This window comes from Prionailurus bengalensis, chromosome D4 (genome assembly GCF_016509475.1).
Source record: "Prionailurus bengalensis isolate Pbe53 chromosome D4, Fcat_Pben_1.1_paternal_pri, whole genome shotgun sequence".
In the NCBI taxonomy this organism is placed as follows: Eukaryota; Metazoa; Chordata; class Mammalia; order Carnivora; family Felidae; genus Prionailurus; species Prionailurus bengalensis.
Window position 1 is genome coordinate 69769558 of NC_057359.1, and position 12808 is coordinate 69782365.

Here is a 12808-nt window from a genome sequence, read left to right on the forward strand (position 1 = left end):
TACTGTGAACTCATCAGAAACATACCCTAAAGGGTGGCAAGGCCCAGATGGAGCCTCTGCACAGGCAGTGGGGGGGCCAAATTAGGTTAATTTGCAAACCAGTGTGAAGGCATGACGACCTCACCAAAGTAAGGCTCATTTGTCAAGTTCTGAATGAGTGTTCATACAAGAAAATATTAATACTTGTGGGACAGTCTAATGTTAAAGCAGAAAACTTCACGAGGGTGGGAAGAAAACAATCTGACGTACCGCCTCTGTACATAACAGCTCTGAAGGGCAGATGTTTGTGTAACAACTTCCCCAGTGTTCCTACTGTTTCCGGTTATGTAAGTAACCCCTACTATCTCTGTTATTTCCCTACATCCCTTCTCAGAAATCAACCCATCCTATATTCAAATGTTTAGGTAACTTGGGATTTTTCAAGCACATCGTCATGATGAAATCCTGGAATATAAAATGTCAAGACCAGGGCCCTGGACAAGATAACAGGAGGAGCTCTTGTTTAATGGGTTGCCATGGTGAAAGGAGGGAGGTTGATGGAATTGAAAAAAAAACCTAGGAGAACTATTGTAGTGTGTGAGGTTATAAAATATTTGTGAAAGTCCCTATATCTGAGTTGGGCTTGGACTAGGATAAGTGCCCTCCTTGGATGTGGTGAACACTATGTAATCAGTAAAATATCCAAAGATTTTCCTGCTAAGACTCTCTGCTCCAAGTTACTTTGGGATCCTAAGAGCCCAACTTACTGATAGACGGGGCTTGGACAGCAGTTATAATCAAAGTGTGGCTTCCTTTCCCATCCCAAGCGGAGAGTCATATTACAAACAGATAGCTCAAATATTGCTGTGCTAAATCAACAAACTGGTACAAACTGGACTTCTTTCTGCTGCTCAAACATGCCAAGTTCTTCTTACCTTCTCAATTGTTCTCCTCTTTTATGAGAACACTCTGAACCTATATCTTTGCACAGCCGCCTATTTAGCACGCAGGTTTCAACTCAAAAGTCACCGCATGAAGGAATGAAGGTACTCCTAGGATATTGGCAATGTTCTATTTCTTGGCCTGAGTGTTAGTTAACAGGTTGTGTTCACTGTGCAGAATTTCATCAAGGTGTCCACGTTGACGTGTACATATTTTTGCATGTATGTTATACTTCAATGAAAGTTTATTTTACAAAATAAGTCACCTCCTCTGAGAAGCCTTCCCTGACCATCCCATGCTCCCCACCCTCTGACTCTCATGTTAGCCTTATTTATTGTCTTCATGATACTATGATTATCTCAAATTAACTTGTCTATGTTTATGTTTACTTATTGATTTTCTGTCTCCTTCTCTAGAATATAAGCACCAAGAGAGATCAAGGACAATATCTGTCTTGTTCCATGCTGTATCCCTATTGTTTATAACAGTGCCTGGCAAAGAGTAATCAAGAAAGAATGAATACATGATTAAATGGATAGCAATTCTCCCCCAGCCCTGTTGTGAATTATCTGCATACTTGGAATGTTTCTTAATAAAGAATGAAGATGTCTCCTTTTGTGAGTCACAGAAACCAAGGATTCTCAAGGTCTTTGAGAACACTTTACACTCTGGTCAGTGAAGGATCATCCATTTCTTCTATTCCTAGTGGAGCAGCAAAGACCCTGCCCTGAAACTCCTGAGTCCTGGGACCCCCTGCAGGACGTGTGATCTCCCTAAGCTATGTATACTCACACCTCGTGTATACAGTGGTGAAAATATCCTTACCTCAGTGGAAGTTGTGAAAATTAAGTTAGAAAATTAAAAAAAAAAAAACCTTTTAAAATAATTTTAAGAGAATACAAAACTATTTTTAAACAGACTATTATCAATATTATTATCTTGAGAATAATTCAAGGAACGGCTCTGCCTTCCGTAGAATTCACTTATTTTTCTTTATAGTTTGAGCTCCCCCTAAGATAGACAAGGCATTATGAGGGGTTCAGAGATGACTGGGTCTCATTCCATGGAGCTCAACTACCAAATTACACGGAGAAGGTCAAGCAGTTGTATACAGAGTTTGTTGTGAATTTCTCCTCTATCTTGGGGTCCCTGTTACCACCACTGTTTTTTCATAGATTTGTTCTTCCATTCTTTCATACATTCATTCAACAAACATCTATGAAGAACTTTCACATGTCAGGCATCAGGCCAGGTGCTGGAATCACACTCATGCACTGAAACAGAGGCGGTACATGTCCTCGTGAAGTTAGCACAGAGTGATGCAGTGTGGTGTAGGTACTTTTAGTTCTTTTGCTTCAGGGTACTTCACTCAGGGAATGGGAGCAGGAAAGTCTCCCCTCCAGTTTCTCGTTCTTCTTTCTCTGTTACAGCAATTGCAACTTGAACTAGCCACATTTCATGTGCTCAATAGCCACACACAGCTCATGGTCATCTTATTGGACCTTGCAGCTCTAGATCCTTGCCACTCCAAGTGTGGCCCACTAACCAGCTACATCTGTACCTCTGGGGGCTCATCAGAAATGTCAGATCTCATTTATTTTTAGATGGTAGTAAGAATAGATGGAAACAAAAAGGAATTTCCTTCTTTCTGTGCCTTAGAAAAACGTGTGCTTGTGTGTCTACCAAAAAATAAAAAACAAGGGCACCTAGGTGGCTCAGTCAGTTAAGCATCCGATTACTGATTTTGACTCAGGTCATGCATGATCTCACAGTTCATGAGTTCAAGCCCCATGTTGGGCTCCGTGCTGACAGTGTGAAGCCTGCTTGGGATTCTCTTTCTTTCCCTATCTGCACCCTTCCCCTCTCAAAATAAATAAACTTAAAAATAAAAAAAGAAAAGAAATAAAATTAAAAACAAACAAACAAACAAACAAAATAAGAGTGGCAGCCTGCAAGAAAGCATGAAAGAATTTTCTAGGACACTGGTCACATTCTGTTTCTTAATCTGAGTACTCATTACATGAGTAGATTCCATTTATAAAATTTTGAGCTATACACTCATGATTTTTATGTTTTTCTATATATACTTATACTTTAACAAAGAAGCTTTTCTAGTATGTGGCAAACCTGGCTATATCTCCACTGGCTACGATAAAGAACACCTACACTCCTCGCGTGTGTCTCCTGTACTCTCACACTACAGCCACACTCAGAATACGTCTGCCACCAGGTGTGTATGGCTTTTGCCCCACACCAATCAGCTCTCTGACACCAGTTGGGCGTCCTACAATTTAACTCAATTCTGACACAATCTACCTGGAGAGATAGTGTCAGATCCCACAGATTAAGGGCTCAGCCCCACAAGACTGTCCCCCAACCACCACCACCACCACCACTTCAGATGTCAATAGGAAGCCCAGTTTGTTACCTGTGCTTCTGACCAATGGGCTCTAAATGGAAGGTCCCTACTACCCATTCCTCAGGTTCAATTATTTGCTACAACAGCTCACAGGACTCAGGGAAACACCAGCTTACTACATAATAAAAGATATAATAAAGAATACAGATGAACAGCCAGATGAAGAGATACTCAGGGGCAGATTTGGGGACTTCTGTCCCCATGGAGTTGGGTGTGGGACCCTCGATATGTAGATATGTTCACTAATCTGGAAGTTCTCCAAACCCCATACTTCTGTGATTTTTATGGAGACTTCATCACATAAGTATAACTAATCATTAACTTCATGTTCAGTCACTGTCCCCTCTCTGGAAAATAGGGGGTGGAGCTGAAAATTCCAAGCATCTAACCATGGCTTGGTCTTTCTGGCAACCAGAACCCATCCAGGAGCCCACTGAGAGTCATCTCTTTAAAACAAAAAATACTGCTATTACCCAGGAAACTATAAGGGATTTAGGGGCTCTGTGTCAGGAATCAGGGTCAAAGACCAAATATTAGAAACAAAGATACTCCTAGTGCACTTATCATTCGGGAAATTAAACAGGTTTGATTTAACATATTTTTTCTATTATTTCACAGCTACTAATAAAAAATACATAAGACAAGCTTCTACAAGATGCCCCTAATTGCTGATATTTTTAATTGGACAGTCAAAAGATTCCCCATTGGCTATAAGACTGACCTAATGGAAATTACCTATTTTGCCAATCAATTCAAATTTCTATTTTTCTGTCACTGTGGAGAACTGCTTACATCCTTATTTACATAGAAAGTTCCTGATTACAATTCTCTTGTGTTAAAATAATTTGTTAACCCTGGTCCCTGCTATAATGTACATGATACAGACACATAAACAGAGTACAGAGAAGTCAAATATTTTCACTTATTTATGGGCACTGATTCTCTCATTCAGAGCAAAACCATATGCACAAAGTTCATAAACAATTAGAACTGAATAAATGAAACGTGAGGCTAGTTAATTAACTTGGAAATTGATTTATCCCTCAGAATGGCCGAAAGTTTATAAGGTTCTCATCAAAGCTTTAAGACATGAATCAATTAGGTACATTAATAAAACTTCCTACTACTGGTATCAGTTCAATTCTACACATATGTGCCCTTGGTTGTGCTTATCTCTGTGCTGGTTATTAAAATAAGTACAATAAGTCCAATGTCATAGCTCTGCCCTACAGAGCCAGCTTACCAGGCAATCCTGCATGCCAAAAGTCAGTTGAACTTCAAATAACTAATGGCAAGCATGATTAGTATTAACCGGGTTTTAGTAAAACAATATGAAATGACTCATTTCCTGATATTAAAAAAAAGTTATTTATTTATACATTTCTCCCTATTTCTGCATTCTATGTGTTTTCCCGAAATACTTCCAAATGAACTAAAATTAAATGTGTGCTTTTACATTTCCTGTGGAAAACAACTAGAGAAGTCTTTGGAAATTGCCTGAAATTTCACCAATTCCTTCAAAGCCTTCCCAAGAATCAAAGAAACTTCTGGAAATTTTCAAATAAATCAATGCGCGCTTTGTTTTTCTAACCACTGGCTCAGACTCTGTGGATCTTTTCTCCAAATGGGCTAATCATATCACAGGTACCAATAACCACAACACCTAAAAAACAAACAAACAAAAACAAAACAAAACAAAACAAAAACCCAAGTCAGTTCCTTCTGAAGGGAATGGAGAAAACAGTAAGCCCCCAACTGTATTTGCTCTAGCACTAGCAGCCAAGTAAGACAGCAGGACCATGTCCATAGGTGTTTGATGCACTTGAAGAACTACAACATTAGATTAGCTATAGTTTCCAGGAAAATGCAATAGCTGTAGCAAGCACCTCTTCTTTCACCCTTCTCAATGGCCCTTTTCCTGCAAATGAGGTGAAAATCACATTGAATTGTGTTTTGAACATATGAGAAGAACTTGGTAAGACAAGAGAAATGCTTTTAAAAGCAAGGAGGAGGCAAACAGAGATTTGAGGGGACCACTTTCCAGGGATTACAGCTGCATTTCCAGATCTTGACCAGTGGTTGGGATCCCCTTCCAGGTACAGAGTGAGTAAATCCCACTCCTGACCTCACAGAGGAATTGTCGGGAGAATAAGGGAGAGTGCTGCCTCCACAGAGGTTTCTGCAGGTTCTAAATCCAATGCCTACAAGTAACATATGTGTGTATTAGGTCAAGTTAAAGAGAAACAGGAGTAGAAAGTAGGCTAGAAAATGTGCCCTTCCTAAAGGTATTTTAAAATATTCGTTTATAAAAAGAACTCTATACAGAAAATCTTCCTATCCCATATCCAAATTCCCCTCCTTTCTTACCAATAGAACTCAATTTTTATTAAGGGCAGAAATGACCCACTTAAAGACTACATTTCCCAGCCTTCCTTGCAGCTAAATGTGGTCATGTGACTATATTCTGGGCAAAGAGATAAGTTCTACTGGCAAAGAGGAGGAAAGGAGTGGCCGATGAGAGAACCAAAAGTATTTGCCTCAGTCCCCAGCCTCAAGGAATCTACATAAACTGAGGAAGACAGACAGGTGCATAACACAAGTCATAATGTGTATTATATTCTATTGTGTACAAGAGGATACAGGGATCCCAAGTAGAAATTACTCATTCAAATGCTGAGGGTATTTTCCTAGTGTTACATAAACAAATGGATTTTAGAGCAATGCCTTGTTACCGGCTGTGTGACTTTCAGCAAATGGTCTACCTCTCTGAGCCTAGGACATCTCATATTTGAATGGAAAAATATATCCCACCTCCCAGAAATACTATGGGGATTCAGTGAGGTTAGTCGTTTAAAGTATTCAGTATGGCAAAAATCATATGGTAAATAATCTAAACCTGACATGCCCCATCCCATTTTTTTTTTTTCACATACTCTGAGAACTAAATGCCATTTTGCAGGGCCAAAGAAGTTCAATGGGGAGAAGGATGAGGTCTGATCATCTGTTTATCTGCTTTCATTCTTAGGACAATTTGATTAACCATTCACTTGCACAGGAATCTTAGCTTCTGCCCTCTCACTGAAACCAGATCTTGTTTGGAAAAGTGGGAACTTCTTCTCCAGTAATAAAATAGTCATTGACATAGTGTCACTCATGCCCATCTGAGATGCTGGAGCTGTTCTTGCCCCATCATGATGCCAAACATGCCAAGTAGGACCAGGGAGTAGAGAGCAGGGAAGCAGGGTGTTCAAGAGCTTTGCAGTCTGTTTTTATGTATGTAGCAAGTGTCTCATACATCACTGTCTTGGTTTATGAGAAAAACTTGGCCAGAAAAATCATCTGTGATCTTCGGGGAATTAGACAGTGAGGGAATAAAACCAGGTTATTGAGCATGGAGTAAAGTGTCTCTATCTGTAGTTTTCCTCCTGCACCCTCAAATTACAGGCATGTTTTCATAGGGAAAAACACAAAAAGCCTCCCTCTAGGACTGTCCAGTGTGGGATTCAAGAATCCAGCAAGGACCAATCAAGCCAACTCCCACATTTGTATATTTCACTCTGACAATCATAAACCAGCTTTCAAAAACCAATTTCAGGCTACTGTATATCAGCTCAACAACATCATGGTGGCACCACCTGTAAGCCAACAACGATTTCAGCAGCATCACCTTCTCTGTCCTAAAGAAGGGTCTGTGCCTTGCATGAATAGTTTATTCCAGTGACTTAGTGATTTCTTTACATGTTGAGTTGGCAGCAATCTCTCTGCTCCCATCAGGGCCCCTGCGCTGCCTTCGGGATCCCCCCAACACACATACATCCACTGTTCCAACTACAGCATTGCTGCACTGCTCTGCTTTACTTATTGGGCATGTACATAAGGTTTCATTTGAAAAAAATGTTAAAAACCCAAAGTTAAAATTTTTAAGAAGCATTGTTTTCTTTACCCTTAAAGTTTTGAAAAATGGACAATGGGAAAAAATGAAAATATTAACACTGTTGTTAAAAACTGTGGGATTTACAAACAATATTTTGAGAAAAATGAGGGCACTTATTAGGGGTGCTAAATCTGTCAAGTCTTTAGCCATAGTGGTACATTTGGCTAGTTAATTGTGTTTTCAACCATGAAAATTAAAAAGCATATATGAAATGTCAGAAAGATAGCATCAAAGATTGTGGCTAAAAGACAAAGTATAGGAAACCACAGTCAAGACCAGAAGCAGAACTCAGGATTTGACTAGATGGCCGGGCTGCCCTGAAGAATTTATCAAAAAAAGCCCAGCTCTTGCTGGCAGAACCAGTTCCTGACATTAAAACAGAACCAGAATAGAGCAACGCCCATTATTTTCATGTGGTCACTGCTGGCCCCCAGGATTCCTCCTTTGAGGGAAGGACTTTTAAATTTAAACTACTCCTTCCAAAAGAATACCTGACAGCAGCCCCTAAAGTACATTTCAGGACCAAAATTTATCATCCTAATGTAGACTAGTTGGGAAGAATATGTTTAAGATATCTTGAAGGATAAATGGTCCTCAGCACTGCAGATCCACACAGTTCTGCTATGGATCCAGGCTTTGTTAAGTGCTCCCAATCCAGATGATCCATTAGCAAATGATGCAGCGGAGCAGTGGAAGACCAACAAAGCCCAAGCCATAGAAACAGTTAGAGCATGGACTAGGCTACATGCTATAAATAATATTTAAAATCGATCTGATCAGGAAGTGTGCATCGCTTCTCCTAATCTGACAAGACTTAATCCTTTTCTGTTTGCATTTAATGGATACAGTCTTATACAGAATAAAAGTTCAGACATTTCAGTCCTTTGGTGATTAATGCACAATAGCAAATCTATGTCTTGTCCTGATTCACTGTTGTAAAGCATAAGCAAAGGCTAGAGGTACCATCAGGATTGCTGTGGCCCCTCTCTGCTGTTATTCATTTCCTCCACTATGGATTAAGTATAAAGCACTGTGAATGAAGGTAGTTGTCAGAGCTAACTGCAAGGGTGCGGGTGTTTTTCTTTAATATTTTTTTGAGGGGGATAGGTAGTTTTATTTTAATCTTATGGGCTCCTTTCCCCCCTTTTATATGGTGATCTAATTGCATTTAGTTAAAAGCAGCTAACCAGTTCTTTAGAATATGCTCTCCAATCAAGTCTAACTTTATTTAGATGTGGGAGATGGACAAGCTTGACTGCTTGAACCAAAATGGTAACATTAAACAAACACCACAGCCCTCACTAATAACACTGTGGCTTTGCTGTCAAGTGTAGAATCCTCCCTTCAAAAAAAAACTTGTGACCATTTTGTATGGCTTGTCTGGAAACTTCTGTAAAATATTTTTTGTTATTAAAAAAAAAAAAGAAAGACAAGGTATATAATGGGAAAAGGACAAACTCTTCAATAAATGACATTGGAAAAACTGGGCAGCCACATGTAAAAGAATGAAACTGGACCTCTACGTTACACTGCACTCAAAAATTAACTCAAAATGGATTAAAGACTTGAATATAAGACCTAACATCACAAAATTCCTATAAGAAAACATGGGCATAACGTTAGTCTTGGCAACAATTTTTTTAATCTGACAGCAAAAGCAACAAAAGCAAAACTAAGCAAATGGGACTACATCAAACTAAAAAGTTTCTACACAGCAAAGAAACACAAACAAAATGAAAAGGCAACTAATGAACGGGAGAAAATATTTGCAAATTATATATGCGGTAATAGCTTAATATCCAAAATACATAAAGAACTCATACAACTCAATGGCAAAAAAATTTCAATTTAAAAAATGGGCATAAGATCTAAATAGACATTTTTACAGAGAAGACATATACTTGGCCAACAGGTACATGATGAGGTACTCAACATCACTCATCATCAGGGAAATGCAAATCAAAACACAATGAGCTATCACCTCACACCTGTTAGAATGGCTATTGTCAAAATGTAAGAAATAAGTGTTGGCGAGGATGTGGAAAAAGGAGGGAACGCTCTCACACGGTTGGTGGGAATGTAAACTGGTGCACCCACTGTGGAAAACAGCATGGAGGTGCCTCAAAAAATTAAAAACAGAACTACCATATGATCTAGCAACTCCACTTCTGGTTATGTATCTGAAGGAAACAAAAACACTAATTCAAAAAGATATCTGCATCCCCATGTTCACTGCAGCATTATTTACAGTAGCCAAGCAAGATATGGAAACAACCTAAGTATCTATCAATGGGTGAATAAATAAAGAAAACGTGACATGTGTGTGCAGATATAGATACAGATACAATAGAATATTATTCAGCCATAAAAAAGAATGAAATCTTGTCATTTGTGACAATATGAATGGACCTTGAGGGCATTATGTTATCTGAAATAAGTCAGAGAGAGAAATACAAATACTTTATAATCTAATTTACATATGAAATAGATTATTAAAAAAAAACATAGATACAGAGAACAGATTGGTGGTTGCCAGAGGCAGGGGGTGCAGAATGGGCAAAATAGGTGAAGGTCAAAAGATACAAATTCCCAGTTATAAATAAATAAATCATGGGGATGTGATGTACAGCATGGTGACTATAGTTAATAATCTATACTACAGGGGCGCCTGGCTGGCTCAGTCGGTGAAGTGTCCGACTTCAGCTCAGGTTATGATCTCACCGTTTCTGGGTTCGAGCCCCACGTTGGGCACTGTGCTGACAGCTCAAACCCTGGCACCTGCTTCAGATTCTGTGTGTCTCTCTCTCTCTCTGACCCTCCCCTACTCATGCACTGTCTCTCAAAAATAAACATTAAAAAAATTTTTTTTAATAATAATATTACAAAAAATATATAATAATAATAATACTACATTACATATTTGAAGTTGTTAAAACAGTAAATCTTAGGGGCACCTGGGTGGCTCAGTCGATTAAGCATTGACTCTTCATTTCGGCTTGGGTCATGATCTCCTTGATCTTGGGTTCAAGCCCCACATCAGGCTTGGTGCTGACAGTGCAGAGACTGTTTGAGATTCTGTCTCTCCCTCTCTGTCTGCCCCTCCCCTGCTCAGGCTCTCTCTCTGAAAATAAATAAATAAACTTAAAAGTTCTCATCACAAGAAAAAAATTTACAACTATGTATGGTAATGGATGTTAACTAGACTTGCTGTGGTGATCATTTCACAACATATACAAACACTGAATCAAAATAAAATAAAAGACAAGAAATTACTTTCGACTTACATTTCAGCTACTGGGTTTACAGTCCTCACCTTATATAGCTGTTTTGGGTGTGTTGAACTTTCACATAAGCTTTCAGGAATGTAGATATGTATAAAAGGATTACCTACAATCTAGCTTTTTCCATAGCTATGTGCAATCATGTCCTGCACAGTGGGGAACACTCCAAGCAAATAGCCAAGCCAGCACAGACCCAGATGGAGGCTCGCCAGGAAGCATCAAAACCAAGCATGGGTAGAATTAGATAGAACCAGCTGGAGGCCAGGTCAAAGTGGAGTCCAAGTCCACCAGCTCGGGAAGCCTTGAGGACAGGAAGGAGAGTTAGGAGGCTACTCCTGCCAGACTGGCTGCTGGGACTAAGCACAAGATTGTTCAGAAAGTCTGAACAAACCTCAGTGAGCACCCACAAGAGTGTCTGCTTGTTTGGAAGGAACAGTAATTAGCCAGTGCCTAATATACAGAATAGGTTGCTCCAGAGATTCCTCATTTGAGAGAAAATGTGAAATGTGAACTATAATTTGCACTAGTCTGGTCTGGAGATACCTAGTCAAGAAAACACAAATGTTCTTTCATAGCTAATTCTAGAGCAATGCTGTCCAAGAAATACTATGCAAGCCACACACATAGTTTTCAATTTTCTGGTAGCCACATTTAAAAGTAAAAAGAAACAAATGAAATTAATTTTAAATAATATATTTTAACCCAATATATCCAAAGTATTATCATTTCAAAATTTAATCAATATAAAAACTATTAAAAAGATGTTTTACATTACATCTGTTGTACTAAGTCTTCAAAATCTGATGTATTTTTTACACTTCCAGCAAATCTCAATATGACTGCTAAATTTTCATTGGAAATACTTATCTGTATTTAGATGATAAAATTCACAGCTGAAAAAAAAAAAGAGATTCACACACCCAAATTGTTTCAGATATACTTACAAGTTTTCCAGTAACTAAAAAGCTGAGCTTTAGTTTCTAAAATTAAATTCATTAAAACTGCCCAAAATTTAAAAATTCAGCTCCTCAGTAATATCAGCCACACTTACAGTAGTCAGTAGACATATGTGGCTAGCAGCTCCAAAAATGAAAAGCATAATTCTAGACAATCAAACTGCATGTCTGTTTATTTTCACAACAAAACCACCACTGAATGTCTACTCCAGAATAGACAGTAACAAAATGCTTTGCTTTTGAAGAATGCTTTGAGATTTATAAATTGTTATATAAACCCAATGGCATATGACGGGTGGTGTATGGGCTTTGACAGAAAAAAATATTTGAGTTCAAATTCCAGCTCTGACACCTCCTATTTAACTCTTCACATCATCCTTGTACAGCCTCAGTTTCCATGTATGCAGAAGGGGATTGATATTATATGCCCCATCAAGCTCATCAAGTTGATCTGAAGATCAAATAAGATGGTATGTGGAAAAATGATTACAAGTTATATAGGTGTTACTTATTATTATTGTAACTATATGAAGTAGGTATCATCCTCATTTTATAACAAGGAAACTCAATCTTGGGAATTTAATTAAATAACCCAAAGCCACGTAGCCAGTACACTGCTGAGCAAGGACCCAAAACTGTTATCTTCTAGCTCTAAAGCAAATACTTTTTCCACCATTGGTACCACAGAGGCCTCATATAAAATCTAGACACTCAACTCCAAGCTGAGGATACTTAGAGGTTAAGTAGAGAAATGTGAATCAAGAAATTAGGATTCAATATAGCAAAAGATGATTTTCAAAGGTGAAAAAAGTCCAACATGCTCTAAAAAGAAATACTGACCATGAAAGGAATGACCAGTTTCATCACACAAAGTTTGAAAGACTGGTTTACCAAATTATTTCCCAAAACTGTCAGGAAAAAAACCAAAGATTTCTCAAGTGTTTTGAAATCTAGATGGTTATTTGTCCCTTAAAGAAACTATCAGCTCCTAAGGAGACTGACTCATTTCTTGAAAAGGTACAGAACCTTTGGGGAATCAGAATCAAAAAACATTTCTAAACCTACTAACACTTTCAAAGACAACTATTGTTTGAAACCTAAGGTTTAAATAGTAAAAGGATTGCTTCTTTTAACAATGTGAGAATCTCCCTGCTTTAGTTTACTGCATCGATTTACCTTTAAGTCAAAGGTGATGTGTTATGGATAAATCTCTCTGTGAAAGCAGACAATTGTTCAGTTAACAACAAAGTGGCTATCTTCCAGAGGCCAGGCATCATGTAGAGTCCTAGCAGGAGAG

At 38.5% G+C, this 12808-nt stretch overlaps 1 pseudogene; it reads left to right on the forward strand.

The window, feature by feature from the left end:
- Positions 1 to 7388: 7388 nt before the first annotated feature.
- Positions 7389 to 8121, forward strand: LOC122474675 (annotated as a pseudogene).
- The last annotated feature ends 4687 nt before the right edge of the window (positions 8122 to 12808 follow it).